The following is a 13,569-nucleotide window of genomic DNA, read 5'->3' as shown; positions in this document are numbered from 1 at the left end:
TTTTTTTTGAGACGGAGTCTCGCTCTGTGGCCATGCTGGAGGGCAGTGTCGCGATCTCGGCTCACTACAACCTCCGCCTCCCAGGTTCAAGCGATTCTCCTGCTTCGTTGCCCAGGCTGCAACAACTGTTTGCTTAGGGATCAAAATGCAAAGGACCATACCATTTAGCCTCATCTTCCTACTATAGATAAGGTTTAAAAGTCCCATAGCATAGCTAAATTATAGAGAAAAATATGGATATAACTACAAAAGTGGAAAGAGATTTGGGATAATTCTTGCCCGTTTTGTTACGCCAAATGCATCTTTGTGCAAATTAGAAAAAGGTGGTCTTCATCCCTTCATTCCCGTGTACATATAAAACCAATACAATCTGTATACTATTCTCTTGTTAATCTGCCTGGTGTCAATTTGATTTCCAGGTCCAGCCAAAGAACCCACTAAGGGGTGATCTCTGGCTCCTCTCCAAGGCACTGGCCATAGATAGTCAGGAAGCTGGGCTGTTTCTGGGAACAGAACCATCTGCTTATGTAGGATCTGCAGTGAGGTTCTAAGCCCCTGTTGGACCTTTCAGCACTTCAGGCGGTTAGTGTATTAGTTTAACCCTAGCAGTGATCAGGCAGTTCTTGAGATCATGTATAGGAAAGTGTAACTATGAAGCAAGACAGCCCCATTCCCTGTGAGAGTTCTTCAAGGAAAAATTCCAAAGATTTGAGAAATGAAGCTGTGTATGGCCTTCCTTCGATCACTTAAAGCTGGATTCATGTAGAAACTAAATATTTTGAAAGAGGTGAAGGCCATGAACCCCATAACCTAATATAATCCAAAACCAAATGTCCAAATGTCTTCCTCCTGTCAACTTCTGCCATCCCTTGGTGACAAACTCTAGGAAGGAGGGACATAAAACATACTTTTATTCCAATAAAGATAAAAAAGACAAAGAAGGCTGGGCGCAGTGGCTCACACCTATAATGCCAGTACTTTGGGAGGCCAAGGCAGGCGGATCATGAGGTCAGGAGTTCGAAACCAGTCTGACCAACATGGTGAAACCCTGTCTCTACTAAAAATACAAAAAAAAAAAAAAAAAATTAGCTGGGCATGTTGGCGCGTGCCTGTAATCCCACCTACTCAGGACACTGAGGCAGGTGAATCGCTTGAACACGGGAGGTGGAGGTTGCAGTGAGCTGAGATTGCACCACTGCACTGTAGCCTGGGCAACAGAGCGAGACTGTGTCTCAAACAAAACAAAACAAAACAAAAAACAAGAGACAAAGAAGGGCATTACATAATGGTAAAGGGAACAATTCAACAAGAAGAGCTAATTCTCCTAAATATATATGCACACCCTACAGGAGCACCCAGATTCTTAAACAAGTTTTAGAGACCTACAAAGAGACTTAGACTCCCACACAATAATAGCAGGAGACTTTAACACCCCACTGTCAATATTAGACAGATCAACAAGACAGAAAATTAACAAGGATATTCAGGACGTCAGCTAAGCTCTGAATCAAGTGGACCTAATAGATATATACGAAACAACAGAATATACATTCTTCTCAGTGCCACGTGGCACTTACTCTAAAATTGACCACATAATTGGAAATGAAACACTCCTGCAAAAGAACTGAAATCAAAACAGTCTCTCAGACCACAGTGTAATCAAGTTAGAACTCAGGATTAAGAAACTCACTCAAAACCACACAACTACATGCAAACTGAACAATCTGTTTCTGAATGACTCCTGGGTAAATAATGAAATTAAGGTAGAAATCAAGAAGTTCTTTGAAATCAATGAAAACAAAGGTCAACGATCAGGCAGCAGGGTCCCTCTGTGTTTTAGTGCCGTGAGCACTTGACTTCACTGTTTGGACGTTTTCCTTGGTTATCTGTCTGTGTACCACAGAGATCAAACGAACCCGAACGCCTCCAGCCACCTCCCCAAACCCTATCCCATAAAACTCACACTCTTCTTTCTAGGATGGCCCCTGCTCCACCACCCTGTGGTGAAGTAAAATGTTGCTTTAAAAGACAGACGCTCCAAACCAGCTAATACTTCAAATCCGTGTGCCATCCCATCTTCATTTGGGAATGTGTAGCTTTAAAGTTAAGATACAAGCCCATGCAACATATTGAGACCCCCATCTCTGCAAAAAAAAAAAAAAATTTACCCAGGGGTGATAGCCTGCCCTTGTAGTCCCAGCTACTTGGGAGGCTGAGGCAGGAGGATCACTTGAGCCTCAGAGTTCAAGGCTGCAGTGAGCTAGGATTGCACCACTGCACTTCAGCATGGGTGACAGAGCAAGACCCTGTCTCTAAACACAACAACAAAAACAAAACCTACACACATTTGTTTGAGATCTTAGCCCTTTGGAGCTATCAGACAACAATTAAAAATTTTAATTTTATAAGATTCCTAATGTCTGTCTCTGCTAGAATAAAAAGCTGCATGGCTCATAAAATTAGTTAAGAAATCTGTCATCTTTCAGTAAACTAGTTTTGTCCTGAGCTAATCCAGTGTGTGTTTTACACATTTATCACTTCTTTTGGGCTGACCTACATTGGCACGATGATAAAATGCATATGTATGCTTAGGAAAATAATTAACTCATCCTAAAATACAGCACTGTGATAAGTAGGCTTCACAACGAGGGAGATACTCACTTAAGTCTCTAGCACAGCAGACCCACACTCTAGCTAATCTGTGAGGGAGGATGTCACGTCCAAATGTTTAACATCATGTCTGGCTGTTCAATCTAGTTTAGAATTCTTGGCTTTTGCAGCAGAGCACCCTGCCAAGAAATGTAGCAGCCTAGCAAAATGCCTGGCTCCCCTACCCATTAGTGTCGGCAGGAGGGTCCATGCCTTCCTGAAAAGGCCCTAGATTCCTCTTCCACCCTCATTCCTCTCTGCCAACCTTGAAATGTAATGTTTTATTTCATCAAAGTCAAGTTCAGCGCCGGACCTGAGGATCTGCCCAATTCACATCTTGATTTCTGTCTGGCCTGTGCTTGCTCCTGCCTTTAACTGAGGAGGGTGAGCCTGTGGCCTCTCTGCTCATTCATGTCCTGCTTGCTTAGGGAATTTGGTCAGGAGCCACCCATGAAAAGACATTTAATTGCAATTGTACCTTTGTGTGTGTGTGTGTGTGTGTGTGTGTGTGTGTGTGTGTGTGTGTCTGTGTGTCTGTGTGTGTCACCCAGGCTGGAATGCATCAATCATGTCTCACTGCAGCCCCAACCTCCTGGGCTCAGGTGATCCTTCCACCTCAGCCTCCCAAGTAGCTGGGAATACAGGCATGTACCAACCTGCCTGGCTAACGATTTTTTTTTTTTTTTTTCAGAGATGGGGCCTTCTTATGTTACCCATGCTGGTCTCAAACTCCTGGTCTCAAGCGATCCCTCTGCCTCGGCAAAGTGCTGGGATTTCAGGCACAAGCCACCTCACCAGGTTTTGCAATTGTACGTTTAATTGGATATACAATTCCTGTTCTGCCCATGAAAACTGAGTGAGCCTTTAGACATTTCTAATATTGGATAAATTACATGTTTCATTCAAGTAGGAAATCCAAGGGCTGCGTTCCATTGCCTTGGAGTTTTTGTAGTTGTTTGCTGTTTTTAATAAAACCATTTTTACTATACATTTTTAAATATAAAGCCAATGGGTATTTTCACTATAGAAACAATGCATAAACAAAAGAAATATTATTGGGTATCAATAGTCCCTCTCACCCAGGGCAATCACAAAGAATGAACAAGTCATTAAAAATATTGTACATTTGGCCCGGCATGGTGGCTCACGTTTGTAATCCCAGCACTTTGGGAGGCCAAGGCGGGCAGATCACGAGGTCAGGGTTTGAGACAAGCCTGACCAATATGGTTAAACCCAGTCTGTACTGAAAACACAAAAATTAGACGGGCATGGTGGCACATGCCTGTAATCCCAGCCCTTCAGGAGGCTGAGGCAGGAGAACTGTTTGAATCCAGGAGGCAGAGGTTGCAGTGAGCCAAGATCACTCCGCTGCTTCATGGCCTGGGCGACAGAGCAAGACTTTGTCTTGAAAAAATATATTAAAAATATTGTGCTTTTTCTGCAATATCATTTTCTTTTCTTTGAGACAAGGTCTTGCTCTGTCGCCCCAGATGGAGTGCAGTGGTGCGATCTCGGCTCACCTCAGCCTTGACCTCCTGGATTCCTCAGAGCCCGAGGGCATGGAGCGCCCTCTCTAACATTATTTGCTGAACAAGTGAAGCTTTGGGAAATTTTCCAGTGAATCTGCCCACCTTTGAAACCTTTCTGGTTAAATATGTAAGTGTTAACTAGGAACAAGCCATCATCTCCACAGTTACCTTGCTTGTTAAGAGCTAAGCTGTCTTTGCCAAGAACAGATAAAACAATGTCCATTATGTATTTTCCTGCTGCGAGGTGTGTCAAAAAGTTCTTTTTGTTTTCATGAAAGGAGGTACAAATAGATCCATCGAGGACCGGAACAGAATTTTGCTTCTAGCTACTGAGTGTGTGTTTGACTTGGACTGAATTTGTTTTAAACTGTTTTTAAATTGAGTTTTAAATGAAGTTTTAAAATTGTGATTAGACTACAGTGACAATGAGGCCTCATCACTGTGGCTTCAGTAAAGCCATGAAGTATATTTTCAGGATAAACAAATAGTATATTCCTGGAAAGATTAAAACAGAAATCTCCTTCACAGTTATTTTTTTTTTCAAAATTATTTATTTTTTATTTTATTTTTATTTTTTTATTTATTTTTTATTTTTTATTTATTAATTTTTTTTTTTAATTTTTTTTTTTTTTGAGACGGAGTTTCGCTCTTGTTACCCAGGCTGGAGTGCAATGGCGTGTTCACCACTCACCGCAACCTCCGCCTCCTGGGTTCAGGCAATTCTCCTGCCTCAACCTCCTGAGTAGCCGGGATTACAGGCACGCGCCACCATGCCCAGCTGATTTTTTGTATTTTTAGTAGAGACGGGGTTTCACCATGTTGACCAGGATGGTCTCGATCTGCTGACCTCGTGATCCACCCGCCTTGGCCTCCCAAAGTGCTGGGATTACAGGCGTGAGCCACCGCGCCCGGCCTACACAATTATTTTATTTGGCTGCGGTGAGCAAGTTGATGAGCCAAGGAAGCTTTTAAAATTTGGATTTAGTCTTTTTTTTTGGACAGGGTCTTGCTCTGTCACCCAGGCTGGAGTATAGTGGCACAATCATGTTTCACTGAAGCCTCTAACTCCTGAGTTCAAGGGATCCTCCTGCCTCAGCTGTCCAAGTAGCAGGGAATGCAGGTATATGCCACTGTGCCTGGGTGATTTAAAATTTTTTTGTAGAGATGAGTCTTCACTATGTTGTCCAGGCTGGTCTCGAACTCCTGGCCTCAAGCTGCTATCCTATGTCAACCTCCCAAAGTGCTGGGATTGCAGGCATAGCCATCATGTCCCGACTGAGTCTGTTTTACCTATAGTTTCTTTTTTTAAATCATTTTCTCATTTTCTGACCTGTAAATAGATACCTTAAATGGAAATGATTTTTAAAAATGGATTTTAAAATAGTTATCAAATTAGGTACATTCATAATACAACAATTACACGTATGACAATTAATTCACAAAGTATAAGTTAAGTGGAAGTTAAGTGGAGTCATAACTAATTAACTTTGATTTTGGATCACTCTTAGCAGATGTGTGAAAGATGACCTGTGATGGGGACTACAGCGCCATGGGACACTAGCTCTGGAGACGAGTTACGAGTCTGGAGACCAGTTACGAGTCTGGAGACCAGTTACAATTATGGCCGTGGTGCAGGTGAGACAAGGTGGGGCCGTGGACTGGTTGGGGTGGAAGGGGCTGAGAAGGGATCCACAGGTGGGTGGCCAGTGCCATGTGGTCAGGGAGAGGAGGGCAATGCGAACATTAATTCCCAGTTTCTCACCAGAGTCAATGGGCACTCTTCGCTGAGATAGTAATTTAAGGGGAGAGCAGGTACTGGGGAGGAGATGAGGCCTGTCATTTGAGATGTACGACGGTTGAAGCATCTGGGACCTCAGCAGAGCAGCATAAGAGGCAATCAGGGGTAGGAAATAAAACTGCTTTTGGCTGGGTGCAGTGTGGCTCACACCTGTAATCCCAGCACTTGGGAGGCCGAGGTGGGTGGATCACTTGAGGCTAGGAGCTCAAGACCAGACTGGACAACATAGCAAGACCCCATCTCTACAAAATCTACAAATATTAGCTAGGCATGGTGGTGTGCGCCTGTAGTCCCAGCTACTTGAAAGGCCGAGGTGGGAGGATCTCTTGAACCCAGGAGGTCAAGGTTGCAGCGAGCTATGATCACACCACTGCACTCCAGCCTGGGTGACAGAGAGACCAGAAGAAAAGGGAGACGACGAGAAAGCCAGAGAAGTAGAAAAGAACCGTGAGAGATTACAGTCTCAGGAGCCGAGAGAGATGAGTTTGTTTTATTTTTTTGAAGTGGGATCTCGCTCTGTTGCCTAGGCTGGAGTACAGTGGCATGATCATGGCTCGCTGTAGCCTTAACGTTCCAGGCTCGAGAGATGTTCCCACATCAGCCTCCAGAGTAACTGGTACTACAGGCACGTGCCACGATGCTCAGCTAATTTTTAAAAGTAGATGCAGGGTTTGATTATGCTGCCAAGGTTTGAGCACTGCTGTTTCTCTTATATCTTCCTTTCCATTGTGGGGGAAGTTTTGTCTTTTTTTTAAGCCTTTCCCCCCCAGGGTTATAATTCATGTAACACGAAATTCACTATTTTAACCATTTTCAGTTGTACAATCTAGTGGCTTTTAGTTCATTCACAATGTTGTGCAACCAGCCTCAGTATCTGATTCCACGACATGTTTCTTGATCTCTTAAGCCTGGAAGATGGATGGAAGGGGGTGGACCTCATCAAAAGAAACCAAAGCTACCAGGTTACTGGAGACATTCATGGTTTCCTAAACAAATCCCCTCATTTTGCATTTTCCAGTGATCATGTGTTTTTCTCCTAGAGGGCCGTAAAATGGTAAAGAAAGGTTTTGCTTTATTGAGAGTCTTTCTACTTATTTATTCATTCATTCCATTTCATTCATTTAGCATCATTAGCATCTTTTGTAGGCCAGGTAGTCAGTTAGTGCTGATGATCCAGAGGCGAAGGAGAACACAAGGCCCCTGTCCTCTGGCGTTCGTGGCTTAGCAGGGATGACAAGTGGGAATCAAGCAATTATCGTTAAGGCAAGTGCTGTGGGAATGGGCCGTAGGATGACAACTGACACTGAGGATCAGGTACAGTTTCCTGGAGACAGTGGTATTGAGTGTGGGAAGATTAGCCAGGGAAGGACAGTGTGCCCCCCGAGTGTGGTTGGGGCAAGAGAAGGACGCGAGGGTGTAGACAAGAGCAGAGGGGACGGCACATGATGACACCTTCAGCAGGAAAGAAAAATGGCCACAGGGACTTGGAATTCCAGGGTGACTAAAGCCTCAAGAGCTGTGTGAGAGTACAGCAAGATGACACGAGGTGTTAGGGCTGGAGGCAGGTCACTCAGGGCCTTGCAGGCCGTGTTGTTGGTTTGGGGCTTCGTCTTCAGGATAGGAATCTGGCCAGGCACAGTGGCTCACGCCTGCAATCCCAGCACTTTGGGAGGCCGAGGTGGGTGGTGGATCACCTGAGGTCAGGAGTTCGAGACCAGCCTGGCCAACATGGGGAAACCTCGCCTCTACTAAAAATACAAAATTAGTTGTGTGTGGTGGTCGCCACCTATAATCCCAGCTACACCGCAGGCTGAGGCAGGAGAATCGCTTGAACCTGGAAGGTGGAGGTTGTGGTGAGCTGAGATCACACCACTGCGCTTCAGCCTGGTGACAGAGGGCGATTCCATCTCAAAAAAAAGGGGGGGGGAATCTGTCAAAAGGGGTTCAGGCTGAAGATGACAGGATTCACCCACTCTATAGAGAGCAGCTGGGAAGTCACTATAGGGTGAGAAAGGGTGGCTGCTTGGTGGCTGTGAGGTGGGGGAGGTGGGAGGGATTTAACAGATATTTGGGAGGTAGAATAGACAGGGAAGGAGAGGGAGGTCTTGGGGATGACTTGAACAACTAGGTGGGTAGTTAAACGGGAACCCTGGTGATAAACAAATTTGGAAGAAAATATCATGGGTTCAGCTTAGGGGAGGTTGAGTTTGGGGTGCCTGTGAGGCTCCATGTGGAGATTTCAAGTCCATAGTTAGGAATATCTAGATACTCAAGAGGACAGGCATGGGTCAGAGACATAAAATGAGGAGAGGTGAAAAGTAACAGTGAAATCACTCTTCCCTAGGCAGGAGTGCCATGGTGTGATCATGGCTCACTGCAGTCTTGACCTCCTTGGCTCAAGTGATCCTCCCACTTCAGCCTCCTGAATAGTTGGTACCACAGGCACACTCCACCACGCCAGGCTAGTTTATTTTTATTTTTATTTTGGTGGAGAAGGGTCTCCATAGGTTGCCCAGTCTGGTCTTGATTTCCTGAGCTGGATGGATCTTCCTGCCTTGGCCTCCCAAAGTACTGAGATTAGGGCGTGAGTCACTGTGGCCAGCCTTGGATTGGCAATGACCTGTCTTTCCTCCCAGTTCAGTGATTCTCAACTTTGTTCTACCCATTTCTGGACCACGTGTGCACTGCTCTCTCCAGTAACTTCCCTCATTGGCTTCAGTGATTCTCCCCAGTCCACAGGCTCCTTGAGGATAGAAATGTGTTGCTTATCTTTACATCCCCAGCATCGAGAACCCATTTTAGAAACCCACTAGGTGCTCAGATGACTAATGACTGACCAAGAGTACACATGAATCAGTGATTGTGTTGAAATCTACATAATTCATCAGAGACAATGATTGACGTTATCTTTAATTTTGTAGCACACATTGTTAGAGTTTAAAATAAACTTACTTAGAAGCAAAACATAAAATCATACAGGTGATAACACGAACGCAGCTTGAAAGGTACAGCACGAAGATGTAGAAACAGTATCACAAAGATTCAGGAGCTCAATAGCACGCCTTTGGCGCTGAAGAACATCCTCCATGAAGCCTCAAGGACCTGCCCCAGGGGAAGACTCAGGGGTCACTGGGCTGTTACATAAAATAGAAGAGCATGGCTCAGTGCAGGATGCCCAGAGAAGCTATCCTCTTGCACATTTGCAAAAGTGCTGATAAACTCAATCGTTTCAAGTGGCACTGTGGATTGCTTTGATGTCTTCAACTGTGGAGTTGATTTCTAGGAGGCATCCCCAGCTAAACACGGCCACTAGACTCATGCCTCACAGCCTCTGCAGCCACAGGAAGAAGAGAACAAGCTCTCCCTCACCTTGATTCTTCTGGTCTAGGTGATGAGCACCCCAAGGGCAGTATCCAGCAGCCCCAGCGTGTGGCCCAGCATCTCAGCCACAATCCTCTGTAAACACAGGGGAAGGAAGCAAGACTTGCCTTCATCCATTTACAACCAAGTCCACAGGATTCAGAAGGTAGAGATCAGAGAAGATATGGGAGTGAATGTTGCTACTGCCTTGGGCTCGTGTAGATGAGCTGTGTTTCAGTTCAAAGAGAAGAAAAGGGTTTTAGCATTATTAGGACCAAAGTGCCATTAAGGATGAAAGACAAGGCCAGGCACGGTGGCTTCTGCCTGTAATCCCAGGGTTTTGGGAGGCCAAGACAGGTGGATCACCTGAGGTTATGAGTTTGAGACCAGCCTGACCAACATGGTGAAACCCTGTCTCTACTAAAAATTAGGTGGGCGTGGTGGCAAACGCCTATAATCTCAGCTACCCCAGAGGTCGACGCATAAGAATCGCTTGAACCTGGCAGGCAGAGGTTGCAATGAGCTGAGATTGCGCCACTGCACTCCAGCCTGGGTGACAGGGTGAGACTCTGTCTCAAAAAAAAAAACCACAAGCCAATAATTTGCTTTTGCATGGTCAGGGAAAAGGAAGGCCGTCGGCATATGGAGGAAATCTGATTTGAGAAATGAGGGAATGGCTGTAAAATAAGCCACACGAAGCAATGACACGGACCCAAAGGAGAGGAAAATTATAAAACGAGGGCAGAAGTGGAAAGAGGTGTGATAAGAAGGATCATCTGCTCAAAACTAGATAAAACATTTATTTTTCCAAAAGAGAAAGGAAGGGGGAGAAAATCTCCTAGACTTTACTTATTAATATTGTACTTAAAAGAACACATTTTTTACTGCAGATTATCAAGGAAGGGACAAGGATAAAGCTCCGCGTCAATATTTGCTGTAACGATGAACTTTGTCATTTAACATTACAGCTACCGTTGGTCATAACCGCTTCCTTGGAGGCTAAATTGAAAGGGAAAGAGACCAAAAATCCACAAAGGGCTAAGCCTAAATCTACATGAAAGAAACATCCTGCTGAGTGTTAAAAATAATTCCCAGAAAATGGAACTGTTATTGGAGCTGGCTGGTCACACATTGGATCTGAACGACAGGGTGAAGCAGTGATGGACACACCCAGGGGACAGGGACCCTCATCTCAATTGTGCCAGCCGTGTTCTGCTTGTATGTGTTCATTTGTAAAGCAACCTTACTCTTCTGTCTTACAGTGGGACTACTTGTAAGGCTTTTAGCATACAACCAAGAGTTAAGATTAATAAAAGGCTGGTCCTAGGCGGTTCTTAGGACTTCAGCCCAGCCAGAAAGGATGTGTATAAATGTTATGCTCCAGCAGGGGGCAATACCACATAAAAATTACTACGAAGGAAAAACAAGGGCGCAGCATCTTTTGTCTGCTACCACATATTTTCTGTGCTGTTGAATAATTCCTATTTAGTGCCTTAAAAATAGGTGACTCGTTCGTACAGTTGATCTTTTGAGTACTGATGGGAAATCTTAGCACCACTTAAGCCCTAACAATGTGAAACGTTGCCACTTTCAAAGTCACGTGGCTGGAGTCTCCCTCCTGTGTGAGTCCTCCTGTGTGTGGATATGCGAGTGAGTTATATGTTGCTTTCCTTTTTCTGTGTGTAATAATTTGCTATTGCAACCAAAGAAATGCATATTACATAGAGCCTCATCAACTACCATTACAGATGGGAGTTTTGTTTAAGAGAATATACCCTGGATTTTTCTCTTTTTAAAATAGAGACGGAGTTCTCACTGTGTTGCCCATGCTGGTCTTGAACTCTTGACCTCAAGTGACCCTCCTGCCACAGTCTCCCAAAGTGCTGGGATTACAGGCATGCATGAGTCACTACACCCAGCCCTGTAATTTAGCTAAAGATATGTCATTCTAGGCTTTGAATGGCGGCTCCTGCCTGTAATCCCAGCACTTTGGGAGGCTGAGGTAGGAGGATCACTTGAGGCCGGAGTTTGAGGTCAGCTTGGACAGCATAGCTAATCCCTGTCTCCACAAAAAAAACCAACAAAAATTAGTGGGGCATCCTTGTATAGGACTGCAGTTCCCATTACTTGGGAGGTTGAGGCAGGAGGATTGCTTGAGCCCAGGAGATTGAGGCTGTAGTGAGCTGTAATTTCGCCACTGCACTCCAGCAGAGCAAGACCCTGTCTCCAAAAAATAAATAAAAAAAAAAATAGATTTCTAACAGCAAAAGGACCTCATCATTAGCAGTTAAGTTTATAGTATGCCCAAGTTAACATGGATCCCTACAGACAGAAGCAAAAGTATTAATAAACTTAAATTTTAACAATTATTTGATCAGTTGGTTATAATCCTACCTTTCCACTCACCTTTGTAAAGTATCAGCATGCTTATGCTATTATAGCACTTATTTGCTATAAATTAAGTTTAAATAAAATGATTTTGCATTGTTATGCAATTGATTGATACTTATATTCCAGTTGGGAATTACTGTTTGATATTTCTGTATGCAACATAGATATAAGTCATACTACATTTAGTCAAAGTCTGGACTCTGAAGGAACTTTAAAAATCCTTGATGAAATTTTTCTCTGTTAATGGCATGCTCATATTCAACAAAAATTTTCATAAGGTAAACGCCAGTCATTACAGATGTCCACATGTGCAAGGAACAGTACAGTCTCTTTTTGAGATGGAGCCCCGCTCTATCTTGCCTAGGCTGGAGTGCAGTGGCATCATCTTGGCTCACTGCAGCCTCCACCTCCCAGGTTCAAGTGATTCTCCTGTCTCCGCCTCCCCAGTAGCTGGGACTACAGGTGCACACCACCACATCTAGCTAATTTTGTATTTTTAGTAGAGAAGGGGTTTCACCATGCTGGCCAGGCTGGTCTTGAACTCCTGACCTTACCAGGCATTGTGGCTCACGCCTGTAACCCCAGCACTTTGGGAGGCTGAGGCGGGCGGATCACCTGAGGTCAGGATTTTGATACCAGCCTGACCAACATGGAGATAGTCCATCTCTACTAAAAATACAAAAATTAGCCAGGCTTGGTGGTGCATGCCTATAATCCCAGCTACTCAGGAGGCTGAGGCAGGAGAATTGCTTGAACTGGGGAGGTGGAGGTTGTGGTGAGCTGAGATTGCACCATTGCACTCCAGCCTGAGCAACCAGAGCAAANGAGATAGTCCATCTCTACTAAAAATACAAAAATTAGCCAGGCTTGGTGGTGCATGCCTATAATCCCAGCTACTCAGGAGGCTGAGGCAGGAGAATTGCTTGAACTGGGGAGGTGGAGGTTGTGGTGAGCTGAGATTGCACCATTGCACTCCAGCCTGAGCAACCAGAGCAAAACTCCATCTCAAAAAAAAAAAAAAAACAACTCCTGACCTCAGATGATCCACCTGCCTTGGCCTCCCAAAGCGCTGGGATCACATGTGTGAGCTACTGCATCCAGCCACTTCTATTTAAAAAAATTTTTTTTTCCATCCTAGAACTTCCCCATGCAATTATAATAGGAATTAAAACAAAAACTATAAGGATGTTCAAAGCTTCCCTAGCCATGCTAGCAATGAGATGATGATAAATCCAGGGTTAGACTTCACTAGCAATCAGGACTCTGGAAATACTGATGCCAAATGGAGAGGCAAGTGGGCGGTGCACTGTGGTTCCGTGTTTTTCCTGTTATTCGTGAATTTAAGGGCAAAGGAGCACACTCAACTCTGCCTGTATGTCGTCTGCCTGAACACTGCAAATCAGCAATGTCATCTTGCCTGACATGTTTGATCCAACTCAAGGAAGGACAGTTCCACTAACAAATCTGAACAATAGCTGTGCTTGAGATAAGGTGGTAAGTTCAGTGTACAATTAGTTTTGAGACTGCACTTTTGTGGTTGGAATTTTGGAAACATGCCCCCTAGAAGCCGTGCTCACTACGTTTTCCAAATTTTAAATTTAGAATTTAAGAACATATTCCAATTTTTATTTACTTTTGCTGTCGTGGCCCCTTTGGAGGCAGTTAGATGATGCCCCCTTCTTGGGCTGCAGTCCCAGGCCACTGAGAGTGACTCTGTGGCTTTCAATAGAGCAGGGCTTCCTCTGAACGGAGGACTTGAGTGAAGACTAGGAAAAGATGGGGGTGGGAAGGAGGGTGGGCAGGGGGTGGGGTGGGTGCTATTTCTTTTTTTTTTTTTTTTTT

This window comes from Cebus imitator, unplaced genomic scaffold, assembly GCF_001604975.1.
Source record: "Cebus imitator isolate Cc_AM_T3 unplaced genomic scaffold, Cebus_imitator-1.0 Scaffold42, whole genome shotgun sequence".
Taxonomy (NCBI): Eukaryota; Metazoa; Chordata; class Mammalia; order Primates; family Cebidae; genus Cebus; species Cebus imitator.
This window is presented reverse-complemented; position numbering follows the sequence as displayed.